General features: G+C 38.9%; 1 long non-coding RNA gene and 1 pseudogene across 1 annotated transcript; one reads left to right on the forward strand and one right to left on the reverse strand.

Moving 5' to 3' along the window:
• On the forward strand, nt 1-26,652 carry LOC137218104 (UDP-N-acetylglucosamine--peptide N-acetylglucosaminyltransferase 110 kDa subunit pseudogene; annotated as a pseudogene).
• On the reverse strand, nt 7,271-24,752 carry LOC137218108 (uncharacterized). Its single transcript, XR_010940466.1, has 4 exons — nt 23,884-24,752; nt 21,094-21,226; nt 18,930-19,085; nt 7,271-12,830 (listed from the first exon to the last, which is right to left on the reverse strand). It is a non-coding gene; the product is annotated as an uncharacterized lncRNA (long non-coding RNA).
• Nucleotides 26,653-27,450: the final 798 nt, after the last annotated feature.

Raw genomic sequence — 27,450 nt, forward strand, 5'->3', positions numbered from 1 at the left:
CTCTCCTAAAAGAAATGGGTTAGGTATGCTAGGTTAAATGTACACAACTTATTTTTAAGTGCGTGGTTGATTTTGGAAGTGTGCAGTCGAAATGTCCAGGACCCATGAAGGAAGGGTGGTCCATGTGTGAGAGTGATAGCTCTATTAAGAGTGGATTGAAGATCTTGCTAGCATAGAACAGAAGCTGGAAATCCTGTTTTTATGGAGCCAAATGGCAAATATTTTAGGCTTTGTAGACCAAAGAGGCAAAATTGAGGATATTATTTAGGTACTTAGGTAACCATTTAAAATGTTACCAGTTAAAACGTGAAAATTATTCATAGCTCATAGGCCATAAAAAATAGGCAGCTGTCTGGATTTGGAATACAGGCCGTAGTTGAATGACACACCTGGTATAGAGACTTGTTTTTAAATGGCCATGACCACATGGGAGGCAGGAGGTAAGACTCCATCCCTACTAGATGGGAAGTTAGAACTAAACCTACCTATCCCTGGCTTCACCTGTAATGAAAGGGTGTGCCAGGAGAAAAAAATATCTGCTGGCAAAGGGAGACTAAGAGCAAATTCTCTTGGCCTCTGCTCTGGGTAGGAAACAGGTAGGAAATCTTGAGAATTCTGAACCGCAGATCTGTGTTCACAGTGTTTGGGTTGCAAATTTATTTGCGGTCTTGCAAACAGAAGCTAAGAAATTAACTTAAAATGCTCCCAAATCGGTGGTATTCCAAACACAAAACTAAACCCTTTCTGGAGAGGTAGACCTTCAACACAGGCCTATAGCGTTCCCACAGATAAAGTTTAGCTAAACGTGAGCTCATGATCTAAATTTACACAATAATGAAGAAATCAGCTACAAGTGGAGAGAATCAGCAAAAACAATCAATACCAGAATTAGATTCCCAAGGCCATCCATCAGATGTTGGAATAATCAGGTGCCAGGCAGAAAATATACATAAAACTAGAACTGAAACAAGGAGCGAGGATGTTTTAAAAGACTGGGTAGGATCTTTCAAACATTTTTAAAGTACATGTCATTGATAAAGCTAAAAACTCGAAGGTCGTGTAATACAGCAGATTAATCGTGGAGAAGAGTGAAATTATGCTGTTTTTAAAAATATGGCAGATCAGATTTCCTGCCTAATTATATAAGTTGATTTATCTTAAAAAATACACAGTATTTTAAAGACTTATTGGCTGTAAGATAAGTTAAGGGTATTTCAAAGGGCTTCTCTGCAAAGAGAAGTGAGAAGTAGCAAAACACAGAAAGTCGAGGGGAAAAAATGTCAGTATATACATTGCTATAGGGTCAACTAAGCCTTAGGCCAGCAACTGTGAGGAGGAGCTGACCCTTAGATACGTACAACTAAGCTGGAACCTTCAAAAAGTTCAACTATTTATAACTAAAAAGATTTATTAAAATTAATAACCAAGTGTTTTAATTGACATCAGAAGAGTAAAACAATAAACCCTGAGAACATAGAAAAATAGACAATAAAGATATGAGCAGAACTTAATAAAACAGAAAGAAGTATAAAATTGAGGTGATTTAGTAAGTCAAAAGAATATTCTTTGAAAAGATTTAAAAAAACAAACTTTGATTAAGCAAAACAAAAATGTAAGTAAACAATATACAGAAAGAATCAGGACAGTGTTATAGCAGAGAGTACAAACAGAGAATATATGAAATGCCAGTAAATTTGAACATTTCTGTAAAGTGGACAATTTCCTAGCTCCTAAAGTTTACCAAAACTGACACAAGAGGAAATTTGTAGCTGGAGTTCTTGCACCAGTAAAGGAATTAAGTCAATAGTTTACAAGCTTTCACCAAGAAAATACCAGACCCGGCCAGATCATTTGGGAGGTGAATTCTATCCAACTTCTGTTAAACAGATAACATCAATATTAACAAAGAAAAACTTCTAGGGAGTAGCAAAGGAAGAATGCTCCTTTATTCATCTTACGAAGTCTATATAATGCTAATACTGAAAATAGATTAGGACTGTAAGGAAAAAGAAATTTACAGGTCAAATTTACTTGTAAATATAAAAGGAAAAATTTTAAACTATGATATTAGCTACCCAAGTTCACTAGAGTAAGAAAAAGCACGAGCAAGTTAGGTCATCCAATGTAGTTTAATGTCAAGAATATATATCAATAGATTGAAATCACCACATTTTATTTCTTTCATGTGTCTCTTTAAAAAATTGCTATGTACTTATATTGATCTCTCTTGTACTAGGCACTGTGCTAAGTCACTTACATATTTACTCCTTTAAACCTTCTATCATCCCTGGGGGAAAGTTCTATTTTGCTTCCATTTCTTAGCTAAGACTCTAACCCCCAGGAAAGTAAAGCAGCATTTGTAAGTTTTTGTGGATGGTCAGTGACGGGACCAGTACAGGAACATCCAAAGTCTGTGCTTGGAAACAGTGCCCCATGTTGATGCTCACATTACAGATGAAAGGAAAGGAACCATGCACTTACCATACAGATTAAATCTCACATTGCAGGTTAAAGGAAAGGAACCATGCACTTACATTATAGATTAATACCCACATAACAGGTTAAAGGAAAAAGAAACAGGTGCTTCTCTCAAAAGTTGTAAAGGAGGCATATCCATTTCTAAATATATTTCCCAATTTCTTTTGCTTGTTTTCTGACCTTTGTAGTGCATTTTGCCATGAGGAAAATTTTAATTCTTATATAATTAAATGTATCCTTTTTTCTTTGTATCTTAGAAAGGTATTCCTCATGAATAATTTATTTCAAGTCTCCCAGGTTTCTGATACTTTTACACTTTCATTATTTTTTCACTTTTAACTAGTTGCTGTGTCTAGAATTTAGTAATTCTATGATAGCCATATTTTCCCACTTCTGTTGAATAATTTTTGCTGCTGATCCAAAACGTGAATTTTATTTTAATCTCAATTCCCTTATGCTCTTGCATCTAATTTTAAGATGCTTCCTATTCCACTGGTTGTTTTGTCTATCTAAAACAAAATGCTACCTTAAAAATAATGTAATTATAATATAATAAATGTCATTAGTAAACATAACACAGTATATAATAAATAGCATAATATAAAATAACAAAATATAATTTACCATATAACAAGGTCAAAGGAGAGCAAAAGTATACAATCACTTGAAATATCCCCCAAAAGATATTTTATAAAATTCAATATTCATTTGTAATTTAAAAGAAAGAGTAAAATAGGGATTGATGAATGCTTCCAAAATAAGAAGAAATTATATGTCTAAAAGAGAAAGAGGTAAGTGATAGACTTTAGTAACACTGGCAATAAATGCAGGACAAGATGAGGATGCCTGATATAATGTTAAAGAAAAAGTATTATGTAACATTGTGTTTGCAGCACTGATGAGTTCAGTGAAAAGAGAATCTCATAGAAAAGAGTATCTCGTTCTTCTTAATGTATGTACACTTGTCCATTGCAGGAACATAACAGCTCATTTAACCAATATGTTACTGATCTGCATCTGGATTTCTAGGTTTTCATGCAATTTTATTATGCACAGTTGTTTCAAACACTAGGACTTCCTCTTATGTTTATATCTTTTGAAAGAAACACTATCTCCACAGATGATTTATCTGTGCTGGCTGCTAGCTGACTTTGGGTACTTCTCAGTTCTTCCCTTTACCTTCCTAGTCAATATGAAAAGGGAAGGCAAGAAGGTCTCCTGTTTCGAGACTGTAAAGATAGGTCTTGGTGATAAAGTCTTGGTGGTAAAGGCTAAAAGTATTAACCCAGAACAGATGTTTTCCCAGCTGTAACTGTGTGTGATTCCCTTGGCTTGATTCCATAGAGAATGTAAGACAAGACTGTAGAACCTGCCCTCAAAGTGCTTCCAGTAGGATGAGCTAAGTCACGTATGGTGGCATATCTAATTCAAGACAAAATATCACGTCTCCTTTTCTCTCCTGGCAAAACTTGGTGGAGTGAATGTAGAAGTCACTGCATGCTTTAAATTAAAGCAACACAATAATTCTTGTATTGGAAGGTGATTATTCTGGTCTCTTTGTGGAGACGAATTGGAAATTGTCTAGAAGAAGGAAAATTAGGTTAACCAAAGTTAAACTCATAAATAATTGAGCATTAATTAAATATCTGTGGTCTATGTTTCTCTTTGATCATAATTTCTCCCAATTTATAGACCTCTCTGATACCTGATTAATCCTTGTCAAAGATGCAGTTAACAATGATTATTACTGTGTATTAGGTTTTGCCTGGGCCCTGAAGAAACTATCCTAAATCACCAGCTATGATTGTCACTTGATTTCCTCACAGAGAACAATCAGAACTCCTTGTCTTAAGTGGCTTGGGATGAGAAACTACTTAGTCTCTTAGATACTGTTAGAGGACCCTACAGAGCCCATTGGTGAAAGTTTGGAAAACACTGGGCTTCTTAAAATTGATTCTTGTAGTGCTTCAGGAAAGATCACTGAACCAAAAGGGTAATGGTGTTTCTGGTTCTGTTGTTAGTGTTCTCCATGGAAACATTGCTGAAGCTTCTGGACTCAATTTCCTTCCCCATGTGTTAATGTCACTGAAAATATCCAACTCCATTCTATCCCCATATAACTTCAGAAACGAAGCAAAATGAAGACTCAAAATTCATTTCAAATAATGAAATGAATATATAACGTAGAATGGAACTGGGAAAATACCTGGTTTAAATTCTGGAAAGTACCAACTATACAATTCTGGATAAGTTGCTTCATCTTGCTTAGTCTAATTTAATGCCCATCTCACAGGATGTTATGATGGTTAATTTAATATCTTTGTATAACATACAGTGTTATGTAATTTCTTGTTTTTCTTGAGTAAATTCATATCCTTAAGCAACTCACTGTAAACAATAGTTACTTACTTGCTTAAATTACTCTTATCTTCTATTATCAGCTGAATTGTGTCCTGCTCAAGTTAATATGTGGAAGTCTTAACCCCCAATACCTCGTAATATGACTGTATTTGGAGATAAGGCCCTTAAGTAGGTAATTGAGGTCAAATGAGGTCAAATGGGTGGGCTCTAATCCAATATGACTGGTGTCCTTATAAAAAGAAAATATTAGGACACAGACATGCACAGAGAGAAGACCATGTGAAGACAAAAGGAAAACATGGCATCTACAAACCAAGAAGAGATACTTGAGAAGAAATCAATCCTGCTGACACCTTATCTCAGATTTCTAGCCTCTAGACCTGTGAGTGAGTAAATTTCTGTTGTTTAACCTCCTCAGTCTCTGGTACTTTGTCATGGCAGCTCTAGGAAACTCATACAACTTTTTATGGCCTCCTTGTCTCAAGTTGAAAGTTCAATATTTGGCATCATAGCTAGGAAACAAAAATATCATCTACATTCCTTGTTGTAGTCTTTCTTCCCCATTCTTATTGCTAGTAATTTCCATATTTGGGTCTGTTTTCTGTGCCTTGTAAACAGAGCGTTACGCTCATTTCTGCTCTTACTGCTAATATACAGTAAATGTGCAGATACCGAATAGATTTTGGAGAAGTGCAGCATATAGTTGGCACATGTGTGTATGTGTGTGTATTCATATAATTTATACTTTTTCTCTATTTTCTTCCTTTGGTGTGAGCTAAGATTCTCTGCTTTTGTGACGAGTACTCCTGAATACTAATCCCTGAATTTAATTCACCAAAAATTGCCAAAAATAATAATAATATGGGGAAAGAGAGAGTGATAGAGGGAGAAGAACAAACAATCAGGCAAGGGCAGTACTGTGAATTATTAGGGTCTTATAATAAGATTATGTTAGTCTAGAGGAAATGACCGTAAATATCATCAGTGAGCCCAGTTGGTCTTTACTGACTGCTAGACACATCCCTGAGTTCTGTTCTTAGTCTCCAGCTGTATGATTACTACTGTCTGGAAGTATTATTTGAACAACTAAAGTCACTTAATGGAAAAGGAATATGTCTTTAGAGAATCAACAGTAAGTTTTCTATCTGATTAAAAAGGACTGTTGACTGTCTGGAAACCTCAGTCATATTTGTAAGCAGGAAAGCATTGGCTATTAAAAGTGGATGATGTAAAGAGATGAGCAGAAACTTTGGCGATAGGTATACCTGGATTTAATTCTCACTTCTACCGCTTGGTAGCTGGATAGCCTTAGGCAAGTTTCATACCTCCCTGAAATTCACTTAATTCAGTCTGTAAAATGGCACAATAACTTATTATAGCATCCTTTTAGGAATTTTAAATCAGTTATTGAAATAAAAGTACACAATATATAGACAAGTATGGATTCCTCAATAGGTGTTTGACCTTTCATTTCTCCAGTATCCCACCCGCATCAAATAAAGAAAAATACTTTTTAAAATTTACGAATATTTCATTGTTGTAAAGTTAAAGCCATAAAAATAAGCAAATGGCCTACTATCATACCGTTAGAAGAAAAAAAAAAAAGGTGTTCATGAGAGTTCCATATTAGAATACAAGTTTTCCTTAGGCACCTGTTTATGTATGCTATTCTGCTCTTTACAATAAATAATTAAATTTAAAAGACTTATTAATTCCTCACTTTTAAGACCTTATTAGTTTACAAATTACATATTGACCTATGCTAAATTTTATACCGACCCATGCTAATGAATTCAGTACAGAAAACAAAAAACACTGCACTAAAGCAAATTATATATATATATATAAAATATATATATATAAAATATATATATAAAATATATATATATATATAAAATATATATATCTTAAATGCATTTATATCCTACCGTGTCTCATAAAGCATTGTGGTAACTCACCGGAATACAGACAATCAAATATAATGGCAAAAGCACTTAATATAAACAGTGCCAAGGAAACATAGAAGATGAAGAAAAGATGAGGGAAATGTGAACAGGAGGACGTGTAGTTAATCGAGTTGTATGTTTTGACCTTAAGCTTCTCTGTGTGGGGACTTCCCTGGTGGCACAGTGGTTGGGAATCCTCCTGCCAGTGCAGGGGACATGGGTTCGGGCCCTGGTCTGGGAAGATCCCACATGCCGCGGAGCAACTAAGCCCGTGCGCCACAATTATTGAGCCTGTGCTCTAGGGCCAATGAGCCACAACTACTGAAGCCCGCGTGCCACAACTACTGAAACCCCAGCTCCTAGAGCCCATGCTCTGCAACGAGAGAAGCCACAGCAATGAGGAGCCCGCACACCACAATGTAGAGTAGCCCCCACTCGCCCCAACTAGAGAAAGCCCATGTGCAGCAACAAAGACCCAACACAGCCAAAAATAAATAAATTTATTTAAAAAAGAAAAGATTCTCTGTGGATAAAACAACATGTAAATAATTGGTTACAAAGCCACATTATTTGAAGGTGCCAGACTGCACATTAACAGTCTGACACAAAGGGACAGCACAGGAAAACTATTCAAAGACAAAGATTTTTAAATCTTTGCAGTTTGAAACCTTTTGGAGCAAGTATAATGAGCTCGACACACATTTCAACACTCAACATGTTAATCGCATGTTCAAAGCATGTCTCAAAGTCATTGGAAATAGTTGCTGTCTCTGTCTCTGATATGTAAAACAGATCTGTGATGTGTAAAACTCAGGAGGTATTGATATCCACTTTTTGGCATCTGAACAGGAAACAAAGTTGTTTCGCAGTGATAATAAAGAATGAAGTAAATGCAACAGTCAAATAAAAGACAAAGTACTGAGGGAATGTATTAAGAAAACGAATCCAACTAAATTCTGGTGACCTGGGGCCTACGGTTGTACACACTGCATGGAAATACCCCAGCCTAAATACTGGCATAGGAGGAAGGCTACTGCTAAGCCCATCACAGTATAATCCTTTTAAATGTCCCTTTCAAGGTTGTCTCCACTCAACACTGAGTATAGGAAATCTTCCCATCAGGCAGAAACACTGGCTGCGCAATGATTGACCAAGAAATTAACACACTAATGAATAAATGATGCTAATTTATTTCTATCTCTGACAACGGGAAACAGCACACACTCTGTGTCAATGATATGTCCTCTTTCCCACTTTTCTAAATGGTCAATTATGTTTTTCCCTTCATTGCTTTATATCATGTGTGGCAGGCATGATGGGAAATGGCTACCAATGGTTCTGTTATTGATTTCTACCTTCCTTTCACTGTGGCTAAAGAAGATACTTTGTATGATTTCAGTTTCTTAAAAATGTATTGGTACTTGTATTGTGGCGTAACATATGGTCTTTCCTGGAGAATGTTCCATGTGTACTTGAGAAAAATGTGTATTCTGCTGTTGTTGAGTGGAGTGATCTATATATGGCTGTTAGGTTTAGTTGGTTAAATGTGTTATTCAGTCCCCCTGCCTCTCTACTGATCTTCTGTCTAGATGTGTTATCCATTATTGAAAGCAAGGTATTGATCTCCAACTATTATTTTAGAACTATCTATTTCTTCCTTCAATTCTGTCAATGTCTGCTTCACATATTTGGGGGATGTTTGGTACATATATGTTTATAGTTGTTATATCTTCTTGATAGATTGAACTTGTTATCAACATATAGTGGCCTCCTTTTCCTCTTGTGATAGTTTTTGATTTAAAGTTTATTTTGTGTGATATTAATGTAGCCATCCCAGATCTATCTTCCTTCCTTCCTTCCTTCCTTTTTCTCTCTCTCTCTTTCTTTCTTTTTGTTACTATTTGCATGGGATATTTTATTCTGTGCTTTAACTTTCAACTAACTTGTGTCTCTTGAAATCAAGTGAGTTTTTTGCGGGCAGCATATACTTGGATTATGGATGTTTTTAAAGTCCATTCTGCCAATATTTATCTTTTTTTTTTTTTTTTTTTTTTTTGTGGTACGCGGGCCTCTCACTGTTGTGGCCTCTCCCGTTGCGGAGCACAGGCTCCGGAATCGCAGGCTCAGCGGCCATGGCTCACGGACCCAGCCGCTCCGCGGCATGTGGGATCCTCCACGAACCCGTGTCCCCTGCATCGGCAGGCGGACTCTCAACCACTGCGCCACCAGGGAAGCCCGCCAATTTTTATCTTTTTATTGGAGAGCTTAATCCACTTACTTTTTCAAAAATTACTGATGAGGAAGAACTTAATTCTGTCTGTTTCCTGGTTGTTTTCTGTATGTCTTATGCATTTTTTGCCCCTCATTTACTCCATTACTGACTTCTTCTGTGCTTAGCCGATTTTGTTGTAGTGAACTCTTGATTCCTTTTTCATTTCTTTTTGCATATAGTCTATTGATATTTTCTTTGTGGTTATCAAGAAGATTACATTTACCCTTCTAAAGTTCAACCAGTATCATTTGAATTGAAACCAACTTCAATAGCACACAGAAACTCTGTTCCTCTACAGTTCCATTCCTCCTCCTTACATTATTGTTGTCACAAAATTACACCTTTATACTTTGTGAGCCCAATAACATGGATTTATGATTATTTTATGCATTTGTTTTTTCAATCATGTAAGAAATAAAAAGTAGAGTTACAAGCCAGTAGCACAATACTGGCTTTAGTATCTGCCCATGTATTTATCTTTACTGGAGAGTTCTATTTCTTTATACAGCTTCGAGTTGCTGTCTAGTGTCCTTTCATTTCAACCTGAAGGTTCAATTTAGCATTTGTCATAGGGCAGTGTTAGGAAGTTGTAAAACAAACGCCCTCAGCCTTTGTTCATCTGGGAATGTGTTAATTTCTCCCTACGTTTTGAAACCAGTTTGGCCAAATATAGAATTCTTGGTGGACAGTTTTTTTCTTTCAGCACTTTAAATATGTCTGGCCTCTTGCCTCCATGGTTTCAGATAGGAAATTAGCTATGAATCTTTTTGAGGATCCCTGCTTTGTAACAAATTTGTTTTTTCTTTCTCCTTTGGGAGTAAAGATTCTTTCTCTGTCTTTTGGCATCTGAGAGTTTGATTATACTGTTTCTTGTTGTGGCGTTCCTTGAGTTTCTCTTAGTCCTGAAATCAGGCAAAGATTTACAGCAAGCAAACACATACTGAACCAGGGAAGAGGCAATTTGAAAATGGCAGGAAAGCTTTGTGGCATTTTTACTTGCCCTTGCCCCATCTACACTTAGTGTAGTGATGGTCTTAAAGTGGTGGGGTCTTAATGCAGTGATAGTCTTAAAGTAGCAGCAGACCATTCGTAGTATGGGGCCCTCAATCCTGCTTCAGGAGGGAGCAGAAGAGCCCATACTCTCGGATTATTATGTGTATCTGTTCTAACCTGTCTGGGAGCTACCTGAAGGACTGACACAAGATGCTTATCTCTGTCTTAGCTAACCTGGAACACAGTCTGGAAAAGCAGCGGTCATTGCTCAAAAAAAGTGCAAGGTGAACTGACAAAGCACAGATGGCTGGGGCAGAAGACTGTGCATTGAAATACAATAGACCACATAAGACGCAGGAGCAAAAGTTGGGGGAGATTCTTTGGGAACTTAGAACATACAAAAAGTACACATGTGTCCAGAGAAATTAAGAAAGCCACATGCATACTCAAGATCAGATGCATGCTCTGAAAACACCAGAGGAGTCTCTAAGCTTTTACCATGGGCTGAGCCCTGAACTCAGTGCAGGTCAGCTAAATGTTGAAGGAGTGATCCAGCAATCTGCAAAATGGGGAGAGGTGTGTGGTTTTGAGTGTGCATGTGGATGTGCTTGTGTATATTTGTTTTTGTTTGTCTTAGGTGCAGGAATTCAAGGACATCTCTGTCAAAACATTAGCTAAACATGAACTAAAGGAACAGAGACTTCAGTGCCTACATACGATAAGGAGTACATTCATTGCAAAACTAGTTTGGAAAGGTCCCTAAACAAACAGACTACTACAGCCTTCAACAATCCAAAGCCCAGAAAACCCTGGGAAAGTGGGAGAATCTGATTTCCATAGACACCACATTACAATATTTGAAAGCCAAATGTTCAACCAAAAAAATCACAAGGTATACAAAGACATGGAAAAGTATGGTCCATTTAAGAAAACAAATTAATTGATGAAACCATCCCTAAGGAAGCCCAGACTTTTCTCCATTGCATATTCTTGCCTCTTTTGTCATAGATTCATTGACCATAAGTGCATGGGTTTCTTTCTGGGCTCTCTATTCTGTTCCAGTGATGGATGTTTTTGTGCCGGTACCATACTGTTTTGATTACTGTAGGTTTGTAGCACAGTCTGAAGCCAGGGAGCATGATTCCTCCAGTTGTGTTCTTCTTTCTCAAGACTGTTTTAGCTATTCAGGATCTTTTGTGTTTCCATACAAATTTTAAAATTATTTGTTCTAGGTCTGTGGAAAATGCCCTTGATATGTTGATACAGACTGCATTGAATGCGTAGATCTCCTTGGGTATGATGGTCATTTTAACAATATTAATTCTTCCAATCCGTGACCATGGTATATCTTTCCAGCTGTTTGTGTCATCTTTCATTTCTTTTATGAGAGTCATATAGTTTCCTGGGTACAGGTCTTTTACCTCCTTAGGCAGGTTTATTCTTATGTATTTTATTCTTTTTTATGCGATTGTAAATGGGATTGTTTCCTTAATTTCTCTTTCTGATAGTTCACTGTGAGTGTATAAAAATACAAAATTTATATATGGAAATCTATTGTATCCTGCAAGTTTACCAAGTTCATGTTTGAGCTCGAATAGGTTTTTGATGGTGTCTTTCAGATTTTCTATGTATCATGCCATCTGCAAACAGTGACAGTTTTACTTTTTCCTTTTCATTTTGGAGTCCTTTTATTTATTTATTTTTTCTTGTCTGATTGCTGTGGCGAGGACTTCCAAAACTCTGTTCAATAAAAGTGGTGAGAGTGGGCATCCTTGTCTTGTTCCTGATCTTAGGGGAAATGCTTTCAGCTTTTCACCATTGAGTATGTTAGCTGTGGGCTTGTCATTTTTGGCCTTTATTATGTTGAGGTATGTTCCCTCTATGCCCACTTTCTGGAGAGTTTTTACCATGAATGGATATTGAATTTTTTCAAAAGCTTTTTCTGCATCTATTGAGATGATCGTATGGTTTTTAGTCTTCAGTTTGCTACTGTGATGATAAGAGACCTAAGACAGCTACAGAGGCTAAGTGACGTTTCCTTCCCTGAATGGGTAGGTATCCTTGTTCTGCCTTCTAATTGAGTTAGTATCTGAGTAAAGAACTGCCAGGTGTCATTTAGTTCACAATACACTGCTGTGGCAATATAGAAATGAATTTGCCTAAGTCATTTGGCTTTTCTCAATTATAGTAAATGAATATACTGAATGAATACTTCAACTTAAGGAAATGTTCTTAAAAATATATTAATGTAGGCAACTTCAGTGGAGAACTGAAATCAAAACAAAACATTCAGGTAAAGGGTTGAAATAAAAGTACACTCAGTTGTATCCAGTTTCCTCTTGTAAATCTCTCTTTTTGAGTGGACAGTCACTTGAGAATATCTGACTTGGGGCTAAGGAAATCTAAGCCTTCTTGGCCACACTGTATTCTCCTATGTCATTTACTAAAGACACCAGTTGGGTTGCTGAAAAAAGCGTGGGAAAAATCAATCCCTCACAACCAAAGGGCGGCTCTTGAAAATATGTGTGTTGTTGTAGTTATTTTGCTCTTCTGGCCTCAGAAGTTCTAATCTTAACCTTAGCCCCTCATGGAGAGAGACTTTGTAAACCAATTCCCACATGACTCATTATGTGACTGTTGAAAAAGAGAAACCTAGCTCTTTTCCTGTGCTTTCAACCAGTTATCTTCTTCAAAAATCTGTTTGGATTGTTATACCTTAATCTTGCCTGGTAAGGGACTTATGGGAAGGTTCTTATTGTTTGAAAGTTTGGTGCCAGTATCTGCAAAGAAAGAAGAAAGATGTGTTTATGAAACATCCCAATAGTGAAGGTGTGTGAAAGCAACTTTTGAAAAAGTTAATCTGTCAGAGTTTATCCGTATTATTACATTTTATTTTATTCATTGAAAATAAATAATTATCAATGAATCCTTTCTAGATTTTCTAGTTTCCCAAAGTTCCCTGTATTCACATTCTAAGAGGAAAGACGGTATTTTAAGTCACTGCTCTCCACCTTATATTATTTATAATCACTCCTCGTGACCTCTTCCTTCCAAGAAACTTGATCCTGAGAAGTGTCCTTTGTTTGTCTTTGTGGAATAAGTGATGAGGATGCATCCTGGAGACCTGTGAGATGTTTAACTTGTGGCATAATGAAACTAGGATGGAGAGTTCTGGGAAGATCTGGAAAGGTGGCTGGTAGAGTGTGGCCAGATGTGGTGGGAGAAGAGAGACGTACAGAGAGAGGGAGAGGAAATTTTCAGAGGGAGAAAATGAAACAAATAATTAAATAAGTTTTGTTGTGTGGTGTGGGACGCAAGCCTTTCTCTCCCCCTTTCCTTCACAATGTCTTTGTTAAAGACTGTGTTTTTCATTAGTTTTACTAAGATAGGATTTGCTGTTTTGTTTGGATACTGAGAATGGACCCATGGAAACAGTTACATTTGGGTTATCTCTGACTGTCTTTAATGAAGAACATAAATGTTGGCCACACTATCTATGCACATGCTATCACCATGCCTTTCTTGTTCTCTGTTCATATATCTAAGTCCTCTTCTTTCTTTAAGGTCAATCTCAAATCTCATCTGAAATGTACATTTATTGATAGATTCAACCCATAATGAACTGTCCCTTCTTTGTCCTCCTTAGGCTCTGATTATTTACAAAAACTCATTTTTGAACTTAGAAACTGTCCAATATGATATATTAGTTATTTCACCAGCATATGTTATATCCTCAACACAATTATACGCTTTTGTGGGGCTGGGATCATACATTCTGTAATTTTTCTCAGTACTTACACTTACTTTGATAAAAAGCGCATTCATTCATCTAAACATCATTTATTGGGTGTTAATTAAATATCTCAACTCAGTAAATATTGTTTGAATGAATGCATGCATGAATGAGGGAGTGTGCAATAGGTAGCCTAATGTACCGCCCAATGTGAGAAAACCAAAAACATAAACACAAAGGCAAGCCAAAAAGTGGACCAGGACTTTCTGTAAAATATCCTGCTTTTTGTTGGATGATGCCATGAAAATCAAGATGCTCCTGAAAGGTCTTAATAGCTGACCAAGAATAGTAAACAATTGAAATTCTCTCAGGCTTCTTCAACCCTATCACTGGACACATTTATACCTCTCAGGAGTGGTATTAAAAGAAGAGATTAATAAAGCTTTTATAGATGAGTTGATAAATCTCTAAATATTTAAGTCTTCATTGCCTGCTAGGTTTTCTCTATTTTGGGTTTCCAAAAGATTTCAATAAACCACAGGATAATTAAAAATTAGACATTATCTTTCTTACCTTGATGTTTTTTGATGGTAAACACCTTTTTATTGTCTCCATAGTGCTGCCTAGTTTCCACCAGTACAGTACTTAAGTGAATTTTGCTCTGGATGTTGAATATTACTTAAATAACTAAAGTAACTTCCTCAGAATTATTATTCTATTCTGGTTAGGATACTATCTGCTCTGGTTTGTTAAAATTTCCCTTTAGAGTGGTTTTAATTTTGTTTCTGATAGGGTCCTAGGATTTATTGCCACACCCATCCTGCATCTGTTTTTCTTTGAATTACTCTCCTTGCAGTTTCTGATTCATACAGGGCCTTACAGGTTAGTGACAACCTGGCCATCACAACGCTGGGAAGGAGAGGCCTACTTTTCAGAGGTGTTGATGTTTTCTGTACCTGAAGGTTTTCAAGAGATATCAATCTTCCTCACCACCGCCCTTGGCCCTCTTAATGGACTAAGCAGTTCCTCATGAAATTTCTGTAGGATATCTGTACCAACTTCTCAATATTGTTCCATCCTGAGTCTATAAATTCCTGGCCTCAAGGTAATGTTAGATTTCTAGCTCCAGCCCCTATTTACATAAGGCCTATACTAAGGAACGGAACCCACAGACATCAGTCCGCTCTTCTTTCTCTGGATTTAATTTCTCTGTTACTTTCTGAAACATGCAGGTGTTCCTTTCTTTCTTTTAATCTCAGCTATGTCCTTTTAACTTTTGCAAAATTGACCCAGAATTTACGTGTGTCTCCAGTAAGAGTACATTAAATTGAGCTTAGTCTGCTATTCTACTGGCATGTTTGAGATCCAGATAATTTGCTACTTCACTGGATTCAATGACCTGTATATTTCAGGCATCTAAAACTCAGCATGTTCCAAATTTCCCTCCTTATAGTTAGTAATTTTCTTGGGAATCTGGATGACATAAAATGGAATAAAGTTAGTGAGTGGCCCAGGAATGCCTGAAAGTTTGTTTGTCAGAGTGGCCAGGGAAAGTTAAGCAAGGAAGAAAAGCAAATGAAAAACAGAATCCCATTATTATGGCTGAGTTTACTCCCAGGATTCCATGCAGAGCTCTCTGTAGAGCTGGGTTGGGTTATAACTTATGCCAGAGCTCTACGTGGGGCTGACACCATCTCATGCCAAGCTCTCAGTTCTGGGCTCACGTCATCTCTGGTCCACTCTGTGGAGTGGAAACTTTGGAGGAATGGCCAGTGTGTTCCGCGGCGTAGGAAGAGGGAAATTATGAATGTGACTTTCTAAATTGTGGAGGAACTAACCACTGTAAATGTGCCTTGAACTATGTTGTTTAATTTGACCAGTCAGATCAATGACTTTCCCCTTGAATGAAATGCTGCTACGTATATGAGCAGAAAAACAAAACTGGTATAAGGAATAGATAGCTAGTGGGAAGCTTCCGCATAGCACAGGGAGATGCGCTCGGTGCTTTGTGACCACCTAGAGGGGTGGGATAGGGAGGGTGGGAGGGAGGGAGATGCAAGAGGGAGGAGATATGGGGACATATGTATAACTGATTTACTTTGTTATAAAGCAGAAACTAACACACCATTGTAAAGCAATTATACTCCGATAAAGATGTTACAAAAAAAACTGGTATAAGGAGATGGAGAGACTGGGAGTCTTATTTTCCCACCAATTAACTTTGCCTCTGACCATGACCTTCCCTTTGAGTCTCCTAGACCTTGGGGATGATCGCAGCCCCTTGGGTTGGGTGACGGCAACCCCATCTTCACTAGAACCTCTATAGTTAACTTTGATTTTTCCCACTCCGTCTATCCATCCCGTGTATGCAGTCAGACATTTGATCATGGACTTTTCCTGACAAAATATGCTTAAATATAACCATTTCTTTTCACTCCCACTGCTACTGCTCTTGTCACTGCCTTAACTAGGGCTTTATCTTTAAGTTCTTTATATAAATATATAAATATCTCTATATAAATATAATATACAAATAAATAAAATATAATATTAATTCTGATGATTTTAAAGTCTTTTCTTGATAAAGACTTTTCCTGATAAAGACACACAATATCTTATATAAATATTTTTGTATTATCTGTTCTTTTCTTAGAATTTTAGCCATATGATTCTATCTCTTGGTTTGTCTAGAACTTTTTGATTGAATGCTGGCTATTTTATTTGGCTTTTTTTGTTTTTCTCAGTGCAAACGTTGTTTTGCTTCAAAATATTTTATTCTACCTGGAAGTAGCAAATCTTCAAATTACAATTTTTTAAATGCTTTCAAATATCAATACTATAGGTGTCACAAAATCTAGAAAAATGACATTTAAAAATTAACTACTGCCAGATGTGTCTCTATAAACCTTTTCCCCCACTCTTTTAGCTATATATTCTTTAACTGCCTCCTCATACGACAGTTTATGTATTTTCGAAATAAAATTTTAAGAAATAAACTTTGTAGTTTTTAGACATAGATTTCTTGTAGCATGGTTGATTAGAATTTGCTTCTAGTTATTAATAGTTTAGAAAAGTTTATTTCAGCTTCACAATTTATTATTGATAATGTCACATTAATTTTCATTGTTAACTTTGAGAAAACCTCTATGGATTACTTCCTCATAAGTATTTACTATTATAAATGCATTACTGATTTCAGTACTGCTATAGGTTTGTGCATTACAGGGATTCTGATAAAATACTCATTCATACCATTCCATTGCACACATTGTTGATGGAGTATATTCATTCATTCATTCATTCATTTATTTATTTATTTTTGGCTGTGTTGGGTCTTCGTTGCTGTGCGCAGGCTTTCTCTACTTGCAGGGACTGGGGGCTACTCTTCGTTGCGGTGCACAGACTTCTCATTGCGGTGGCTTCTCTTGTTGCAGAGCACGGGCGCTAGGCACGGAGGCTTCAGTAGTTGTGGCTCGCAGGCTCAATAGTCGTGGCTCACGGGCTCTAGAGTGCAGGTTCCGTAGTTGTGGCACACCGGCTTAGTTGCTCCGTGACATGTGGGATCTTCCCGGACCAGGATTCGAACCCTTGTCCCCTGCATTGGCAGGTGGCTTCTTAACCACTGCGCCATCAGGGAAGCCCCTGGAGTATATTCTTGACAGAAGAAAATTTCCGTTTTGACTAAGCATTGATGAGAACTGAATCTTTGACTTATCTTTCACATGCCTGATGATTGAAATAATTTTCCACAGATTAGCTTCTGGTTTTGTACTTTCCAGTTCTTTTTTTCTTCTTCAAACGCACATGCTTTGAGAGCTGTGAAGTGCAAGACATGGCTATATTGTAAGGTGGTTTTTGTCCTTATGCTTCTGTGTCTTGTGCTAGGTTAAGTCAGTAGAGTAGTCAGTATGAGTACTGGAAGTTATTCCTGTAATGCGATAGTATATAGTCAATTACATATGGCGGTGTCTGAAAATCACATAATAGCCTCACTTAAAACATCTCTTTAGGGCTTCCCTGGTGGCGCAGTGGTTGAGAGTCCACCTGCCGACGCAGGGGACACAGGTTCGTGTCCCGGTCCGGGAAGCTCCCACATGCCGCGGAGCGGCTAGGCCCGTGAGCCATGGCCGCTGAGCCTGTGCGTCCAGAGCCTGTGCTCCACAACGGGAGAGGCCACAACAGTGAGAGGCCCGCGTACCACAGAAAAAAGAAAATCTCCTTAGCCAGATTTCAAAAAAGCCTGTGGCCATTCCAATATGATCCAACATAGCGGAATATGATAGAAGGAAAATTGGCAAAGAAAGAGACGCTGGTCTTACCTGATGGAAGTTAAAATGTCTCACTTTTGACAATTTTGCAAAAACTTATAATTCCATGAACTAATTTCTAGGGTTCTTCATAGGACCTAAAAAGGAACCCATAGAGTTGTGGAACAACAATAGAAGCTGCTGTGATGAGAAGCCCAGGCACCACAACAAAGAGTAGCCCCCGCTCGCCACAACTAGAGAAAGTCTGCACGCAGCATTGAAGACCCAACGCAGCCAAAATAAAAATAAATAAATAAAGATAAATTTAATTTTAAAAAAGTAATACTCAGGTTTGAGGCATGAGAAGTATGATGAGGAGAAATTAGCTAATCCTTTCAGAACTTTTAAAATATCAAACTCGGTCTCTAAGATTTTAGCATTATATACAACATTGGTTACTTATTAGTGGTTTGGGAAGGCCAATTTAAAATTTTCTGATCTTACTGTATTGAAATTCACGGCCCTAATGTTTTCCACATTGACTATGTGAATGATGAAGTAAAGTCAATCATGTATTTCCTTTCCAACTGGACAGAAAACAAAATTTTAAAAAGTGTTTGGACTACTGACTTTTGATTTCTTCTAAGGCAAGTGTATAGGTAATTTTTATTCCCTGATTAGGAGAAAAATGGTGGAAGAGGGCAGGGTTAAGAATTAAGATTTCAAGAGCGTGAGAGGTAGATGGCCAACCAGAGTTCCTAAGTTTCAGTGCGTGTAACTGTTGCTGCCACTTAAGCCTGCCAAAGCAGTGGTATGGCTGCTGCCCTCGTATTTGCTACCTCTAGAAACATTCTTGCCAGGAGTGGCAGCAGCGGGACTCAATTACCCCCTTTTCTCACTCTCTCCAGAAGCTCCAGATGGCGTCTTCTGTGGGCAACGTGGCCGACAGCACAGAACCAACGAAACGTATGCTTTCCTTCCAAGGGTTAGCTGAGTTGGTACATCGAGAGTATCAGGCAGGAGATTTTGAGGCAGCTGAGAGACACTGCATGCAGCTGTGGAGACAAGAGCCAGACAATACTGGAGTACTTTTATTACTTTCATCTCTACACTTCCAGTGTCAAAGGCTGGACAGATCTGCCCACTTTAGTACTCTGGCAATTAAACAGAACCCTCTTCTGGCAGAAGCCTATTCGAATTTGGGGAATGTGTACAAGGAAAGAGGGCAGTTGCAGGAGGCAATTGAGCATTACCGGCATGCATTGCATCTCAAACCAGATTTCATCGATGGTTATATTAACCTGGCAGCCGCTTTGGTAGCAGCAGGCGACATGGAAGGGGCAGTACAAGCTTACGTCTCTGCTCTTCAGTGCAATCCTGATTTGTACTGTGTTCGCAGTGACCTGGGGAACCTGCTCAAAGCCCTGGGTCGCTTGGAAGGAGCCAAGGCATGTTATTTGAAAGCAATGGAGACGCAACCGAACTTTGCAGTAGCTTGGAGTAATCTTGGCTGTGTTTTCAATGCACAAGGGGAGATTTGGCTTGCAATTCATCACTTTGAAAAGGCTGTCACCCTTGACCCCAATTTTCTGGATGCTTATATCAATTTAGGAAATGTCTTGAAAGAGGCACGGATTTTTGACAGAGCTGTGGCAGCTTACCTTTGTGCCCTAAGCTTGAGCCCAAATCATGCAGTGGTACATGCCAACCTGGCTTGTGTATACTATGAGCAAGGCCTGATGGATCTGGCAGTAGACACCTACAGGCGAGCTATTGAATTGCAACCACATTTCCCTGATGCTTACTGCAACCTAGCCAACGCTCTGGAAGAGAAGGGCAGTGTTGCCGAAGCAGAAGAGTGTTATAATACAGCTCTGCGGCTGTGTCCCACCCATGCAGACTCTCTGAATAACCTAGCCAATATCAAAGGAGACCAGGGAAACTTTGAAGAGGCAGTTCGCTTGTATTGTAAAGCATTAGAAGTCTTCCCAGAGTTTGCTGTTGCCCATTCAAATTTAGCAAGTGTATTGCAGCAGCAGGGAAAACTGCAGGAAGCTCTGATGCATTATAAGGAGGCTGTTCGAATCAGTCCTACCTTTGCTGATGCCTACTGTAACATGGGAGACACTCTAAAGGAGATGCAGGATGTTCAGGGAGCCTTGCAGTGTTATACTCGTGCCATTCAGATTAACCCTGCACTTGCGGATGCCCACAGCAATCTGGCTTCCATTCACAAGTATTCAGGGAATATTCCAGAAGCAATTGCTTCTTATCGCACTGCTCTGAAGCTTGAACCTGATTTTCCTGACGCTTATTGTGATTTGGCTCATTGCCTGCAGATTGTCTGTGATTGGACAGACTATGTATGATGAGCGAATGAAGAAGTTGGTCAGCATTGTGGCTGACCAGCTGGAGAAGAATAGGTTGCCTTCTGTGCAGCCTCATCATAGTATGCTCTATCCTCTTTCTCATGGCTTCAGGAAGGCTATTGCTGAGAGCCATGGGAACCTCTGCTTGGATGAGATCAGTGTCCTTCATAAACCACCGTACGAACGTCCAAAAGACTTGAAGCTCAGTGATGGTCGACTGCGTGTAGGATACGTGAGTTCTGACTTCGGGAATCATCCTACTTCTCATCTTATGCAGTCTATTCCAGGCATGCACAATCCTGATAAATTTGAGGTATTCTGTTATGCCCTGAGCCCAGATGATGGCACAAACTTCCGAGCAAAGGTGATGGCAGAAGCCCATCATTTCATTGATCTTTCTCAGATTCCATGCAATGGGAAAGCAGCTGATCGCATCCATCAAGATGGTATACACATCCTTGTAAATATGAATGGTTATACCGGGGGTGCTCGAAATGAACTCTTTGCTCTCAGGCCAGCTCCTATTCAGGCAATGTGGCTGGGCTACCCTGGGACCAGTGGCGTGCTTTTCATGGATTATATCATCACTGATCAGGAAACTTCACCTGCTGAAGTTGCTGAGCAGTATTCTGAGAAACTGGCTTATATGCCCCATACTTTCTTTATTGGTGATCATGCTAATATGTTCCCTCACCTGAAGAAGAAGGCAGTCATCGATTTTAAGTCCAATGGGCACATTTATGACAATCGGATTGTGCTGAATGGCATCGACCTCAAAGCATTTCTTGATAGTCTCCCAGATGTGCAGATTGTCAAGATGAAATGTCCTGATGGAGGAGACAACGCAGACAGCAGTAATACGGCTCTTAATATGCCTGTCATTCCTATGAATACTATTGCAGAGGCAGTTACTGAAATGATTAACAGAGGACAAATTCAGATAACAATTAATGGATTCAGTCTTAGCAATGGACTGGCAACTACCCAGATCAACATTAAGGCTGCCACTGGAGAGGAGGTTCCCCGTACCATTATTGTAACCACACGTTCTCAGTACGGGTTACCGGAAGATGCCATTGTGTACTGTAACTTCAATCAGTTATATAAAATTGACCCATCTACTTTGCAGATGTGGGCAAATATTCTGAAGCGTGTTCCCAATAGTGTACTGTGGCTGTTGCGTTTTCCAGCAGTAGGAGAACCTAATATTCAACAGTATGCACAAAATATGGGCCTTCCCCAGAAGCGTATCATTTTTTCACCTGTTGCTCCTAAAGAGGAACATGTTCGGAGAGGCCAGCTGGCTGATGTCTGCTTGGACACTCCACTCTGTAATGGACACACCACAGGGATGGATGTCCTTTGGTCAGGGACACCCGTGGTGACTATGCCAGGAGAGACTCTTGCTTCCCGAGTTGCAGCTTCCCAGCTCACTTGTTTAGGCTGTCTTGAGCTTATTGCTCAAAATAGACAAGAATATGAAGACATAGCTGTGAAACTGGGAACTGATCTAGAATACCTGAAGAAAATTCGTGGCAAAGTCTGGAAGCAGAGAACATCTAGCCCTCTGTTCAACACCAAACAATACACAATGGACCTAGAGCGGCTCTATCTACAGATGTGGGAGCATTACGCAGCTGGCAACAAACCTGATCACATGATTAAGCCTGTTGAAGTCACTGAGTCGGCCTAAATAATGACTGTGTGCACAGGAGAATTACCCTGTACCTGAGCCTCAACCTTCTGGGGGAAAGGGAACTACTTTTTCCTTATCTGTACAATACCATGCTGCAGATGGGTGACAGACAATGATAAGAAATAGCACAGCCAGACTTGCTTCCTGCATGATCATGATCACGATAGGGAGAGACACAAGAGATGGGAAACTGCTGTTCCACAAGGAGTCTCCCTAGAATTTTGCAGCAGCCAGGTGTCTGGAAGGTCTGGAAGGTAAGTCTGGAAGGTCTGATCTCCCTTGGTCTTCCATGGGATGGATGGTTAGTGTGGAAGGGAGATAGAGATTGCCCAGCCGTTTTGTGATTATCATGGATTGATTGAGTCTTCTGAATTAATATTTTTCTTTATATTTTGGGTATTGGAGCTTTTAAAAATGTTTGGTTTCAGGTATTTTTATTCATGTGAAGTGTGTATGATTCTCTTGAGATAAGCTTTTAAGCTAAAATATTCCTTGTTTTAGTTTCTGAACTCTACAGATAAATGGGGACTTTGCTGGTGTAGTCTTTTTATAGGTTTTGTAAACCACTTGAGCCTATATCAGTCATTTTAGTGTCTGACATAATGTTTGGAACTATCAGTGCTTTGTTGGTTTATAGATGATGGCTTAAATTCTTTTCCTGGTCCGTTTCCTTCTTCCCTTCCCCCCACTTTAAAAATTCTCCTGTAACTTGGCTAACAAAAAACCAAGTCTGATTCAAAACCTCCCAGAGTGTTTCTCTTAACCGCATCATCTGGTGCCAAATGAAGATTCTTAGGAGTGATTATTAATTCTGAAGGGCACAGTTGTGGTACTGTCACTGATGATAATAATAATGGATTTTTGGCCTAGAGTTTTGACCTATTTCACCAGTGTTTTACCGTTGGCTGCCCCTCTATGCTGCTTCCAAAAGTGATAGTGTGTGTTAAGATTTTTACTTTCATTTCTAATGTTTGTTTGTTTGTTTTAGTGAGTCCTGTTCTACCTTTTTCTTTCAGCAGAAATGAAATCCCAGGTAAGTATAAGTATTCAAATATTTGATCAGTAAGTCACAGTTATCTCCAGTACATTAAATAACTTTCATCAAAAAACATGTTATAGGTAAAAAGCTCTGAAGGACCAGCTATGTATATGATAATTATGTTTCAGACCTTCTAGGGTATTATATATAATAACTTGTCTTCTGGACGTGGTCTTGAAGTCTTTATGGATTCAGTCTCAGTAGTAGCGAACTGCACTGCTACTTGGTTTGGAGTACAAATTAGACTTTAGCCCTCCTGGAGGTTGAGTTTTTGGCATTGAAAACCATAGGAATGAAATTATTGTATTTCAACAAAGGATCGAGGGCTTGAGGCTTAAACAAGGCAACATACGTGTGGGAAGCAGTCAGCCTTGAGGGCAGGTAAGGACATGCCAGGCATGCCGCCGCTGCTCGAAGGGACTGTCCCTACTTGTTCCCCTCCTTGTTCCATTCCATGGGAGATAAATCACCAGGGCCCAGAGATCAGAAAGAATGTAAAATGAGACAAGCAAAGCTGTCTCCCCCCTGCACATGCAGGTTATTTTTGATGCTTCTGGGTTTATGGGTTTCCTCCCAGGGAAGTTAACCTTGAGCCGAGACAGTCTGTAGATAATGTAAACCACCATCTGTCAACCTTCCTTTTTCTAGTCTAGATAATCTGCAACTGTAGCGCAATAAAATTTGCCTTGCAACCATCAATTGTCTTGGTCCTTCTGACCCCATCCGTCGGTGCTACTTCAGTTCCTTACCCCTTCCCTTCTGACCCTGGGCGGTGAGATCCTCTTTCTCCGGCTGGTCCGCGGCAAGTGGCACTCGAACAGGGACCTGAAGCGTGAAGGCAATTAAAAGAAAAAGAAAGTGCAGGTAAGAGAACCCTTATGCAAAATATGTGTGGCCACCAGTAAAAGTGAAACGACTAGAGGCATAAGGCAATAGTCAGAAGTAAAATAAGATGGGGCAAAAGGGCTCAAAGATGTATGAATTATTTGCTCAGGTTTTACTTTTGATGCTTAGAGCTCGGGGTAATAAAGTTTCTGAACTTTATTGTTGACTGAATTTTTACAGCATATCCATGGTGTATCTCCCTGGTTTCCTGATGGCGGCTCTGTTGATATAGAAATCTGGCAGAAAGTTGGAGAAGATTTAAAAAATTATTACGAGTCTCGAGGGCCTACTCATACTCCTGTTGTTACATATAGTTTGTGGAATCTGATAAAAATATGTTTAGATTCTTCTCATGATAGTGTTGATTTGAATGTAAAGTCAGAAAAACATAAGCCTCTGACAGAAGGAGAGACTGTATTATCAACTACTGTGTCGCCACTTCCTAAACCGAAAGAGCTAATTAATTTAAATAGTTTAGATGAAGAGGAACATTTTGACTTAACAGATGAGGCTTGTAAACATAAAAGAGAGAAATATCCTGAGGATGATTTTCTAATGGCTGTGATAGATGAGTCAGTGAAAAAGCTGCAGGTTAATAAGGACTGTCTTCCTCAAAAATCTACGTCTGTAAAAATGCTCAGTCCCTTGCAGCGCGCTGTACAAGGAGCAATAAAACGAGGAGAAGATCCTATTTTCTGTTGTCCCGTCATAGAAAGACCTGATCCTAATAATCCTCAACAAGCTACTAGGGGGCATCAGGCTCTCCCTTTGAAAGTTTTGAAAGATTGAAAATCTGCCTGTGCTCAATACGGGCCCACTGCTCCTTTTACTACTGCTGTGGTTGACAGGAGAAGCTCTTCCCCCCGCTGATTGGAAGTCTATTGCACGAGCTTGTTTAAATGGTGGAGATCATTTAATATGGAAGTTTGATTTTTATGAACGGGCTGCTGAACAAGCAGAAAAGAATGCTGCCCATAATATTCCAGTTGATTATCATATGCTGATTGGGGAAGGACAATATCTTTCTTTACAAGATCAATTAACTTATCCCTTTGTTGCTTATCCTCAAATAAATCATTTGGCATTACAAGCCTGGAGGAAATGACCTTCTACACACAAAACTGAGGATCTTTCAAAACTTAGACAGGGACCTGATGAACCATATGCTGATTTTGTAGATAGGTTGTCACAGGCGGTGGGGAGACTCATTGTGGACGGACTCACTGGTACAATTGTAGTTAAGCAACTTGCTTTTGAAAATGCTAATAATGAGTGTCAGGCTGCGATTCGACCTTGGAGAAAACGGGGAACATTGGAGGATTATATTCACCTTTGTGCAGACATTGGGCCTACTTATATACAGGGTGCTGCTGTGGCTGCAGCATTAACTAAAGTGGGGTTTAAAAACAATCAAAAGAAAACAAAGACTTGTTTTAAATGCGGAAAGGCAGGTCCTTTTGCTAGAGAATGTAGGTCTTTTAATTCTAACCCTAGTCCTTCCTTCCCTACTCAGAAACCTCCAGATGGTCAGAAAATCCCTGGTTTATGCCCTAAATGCAATAGGGGAAAACATTGGGCACAAGATTGTTGCTCAGTGGCCCACAAGGATGGGCCACCACTGTCGGGAAACTCTTCCCAGGGCCTTCCCCGGCCCCAACAAATAATAAGGGCAATGTCTGTGTATCCTCCTCAAATTATCAATCAGACATTAACCAAAAACAAAAACATACAATATCCTCGCTCTCCAGAGCAACACCAGGAAGCGCAGGACTGGAGCTCAGTACCTCCGCCCGATATGTATTAACTCCTGAAATGGGTCCTCAGGCCCTCTCTACGGGCATCTGTGGACCTTTACCCAAGGGTTTGATGGGACTATTATTGGGAAGAAGTAGTGTCACCATGAAAGGTTTAACTGTTATGCCAGGAGTCACAGATTCTGACTACGAAGGAGAAATAAAAGTCATGGCACAAACTATTAAAAATATAATAACTATTTCTCCTGGTGATAAAATTGTACAATTGCTACTTTTGCCCTTTGTACCTCATGGACAAATTTTACGACATCAAAAGAGAGAAACAAAGGCTTTTGGATCGTCTAATGCTGCCTACTGGATTCAGAAGATAGGGAAAGAACGTCCAGAAATGAAATGAACCATTAATGGAAAGGTTTTTTCAGGTTTGTTAGACACTGGAGCTGATGTCTCTGTTATGACGCAGGTACACTGGCCTAAACGTTGGCCCATTAGTCCTACCATTACAGAACTTCACGGAATAGGACAAAGTTCTTCTCCTATGCAAAGTAGTCAGTTTTTTTTATGGCAAGATAGTGAGGGCCATTCAGGATATTTCCAGCCTTATGTTTTGCCTGGGCTGCCTTTAAACCTCTGGGGCCGAGATATATTAAAAGAAATGGGAGTATTACTTTATAGTCCAAACTCTCAAGTCTCTAATATGATGTTGGATCAAGGATTTCTTCCCACAAAAGGGCTGGGAACAAATCAACAAGGAACTGTCTATCCTATTGATGTGAAAATAAAAAATGATAGACAAGGTTTGGGTTTTTCTTAGGGGCCTTGGATTCTCCACTCACTGCTGATCCAATTACTTGGCTGACTGATGACCCTGTATGGGTGGACCGATGGCCCCTCACAAAGGAGAAATGAGAAGCTGCAGAACAATTAGTGCTGGAACAATTAGGGCATTTAGAAATTTCCAGTAGTCCTTGGAATACTCCTATTTTTATTATCAAGAAAAAATCTGGAAAATATAGGTTATTACAGGATCTAAGAGCTGTTAATAAAACTATGCTAATAATGGGAGCTCTTCAACCAGGCCTACCCTCTCCAACAGCCATACCACACAATTATCATCTTTTAGTTGTAGATTTAAAAGATTGTTTTCTCACTATTCCTTTGTTTCCTGAAGATAGAAAACATTTTGCTTTTAGCTTGCCTGCCTTAATTTTTAAGGAACCCATGAGGAGATTTCAATGGAAAGTATTGCCTCAGGGCATGGCAAATAGTCCTACATTATGCCAAAAATATGTGGCTCAGGCCTTGACTCCTGTGAGAAAAAGGTTTCCATCGTTATATCGCATACATTATATGGATGATATACTTTTAGCCACTGATAATATTTCTTTATTAGAGACTGCTTTTCAATTTTTACAACACTCCTTACAATCATTTGGCTTGGTCATTGCCTCAAAAAAAATTCAAAGACAATCTCCATTTTTGTATTTGGGAAAATATATTGATAACACTACTATTAGGCCTCAAAAACTGCAAATTCGAGTTGATAATTTAAAAACATTAAATGCTTTTCAAAAATTACTTGGAGATATTAATTGGCTAAGGCCTTCCTTAAAACTTACTACTGCTCAATTACAGCCTTTGTTTGATATTCTTAAAGGTGACTCAGATCCTTCTTCT

Source organism: Pseudorca crassidens, unplaced genomic scaffold (assembly GCF_039906515.1).
Source record: "Pseudorca crassidens isolate mPseCra1 unplaced genomic scaffold, mPseCra1.hap1 Scaffold_189, whole genome shotgun sequence".
NCBI lineage: Eukaryota > Metazoa > Chordata > Mammalia > Artiodactyla > Delphinidae > Pseudorca > Pseudorca crassidens.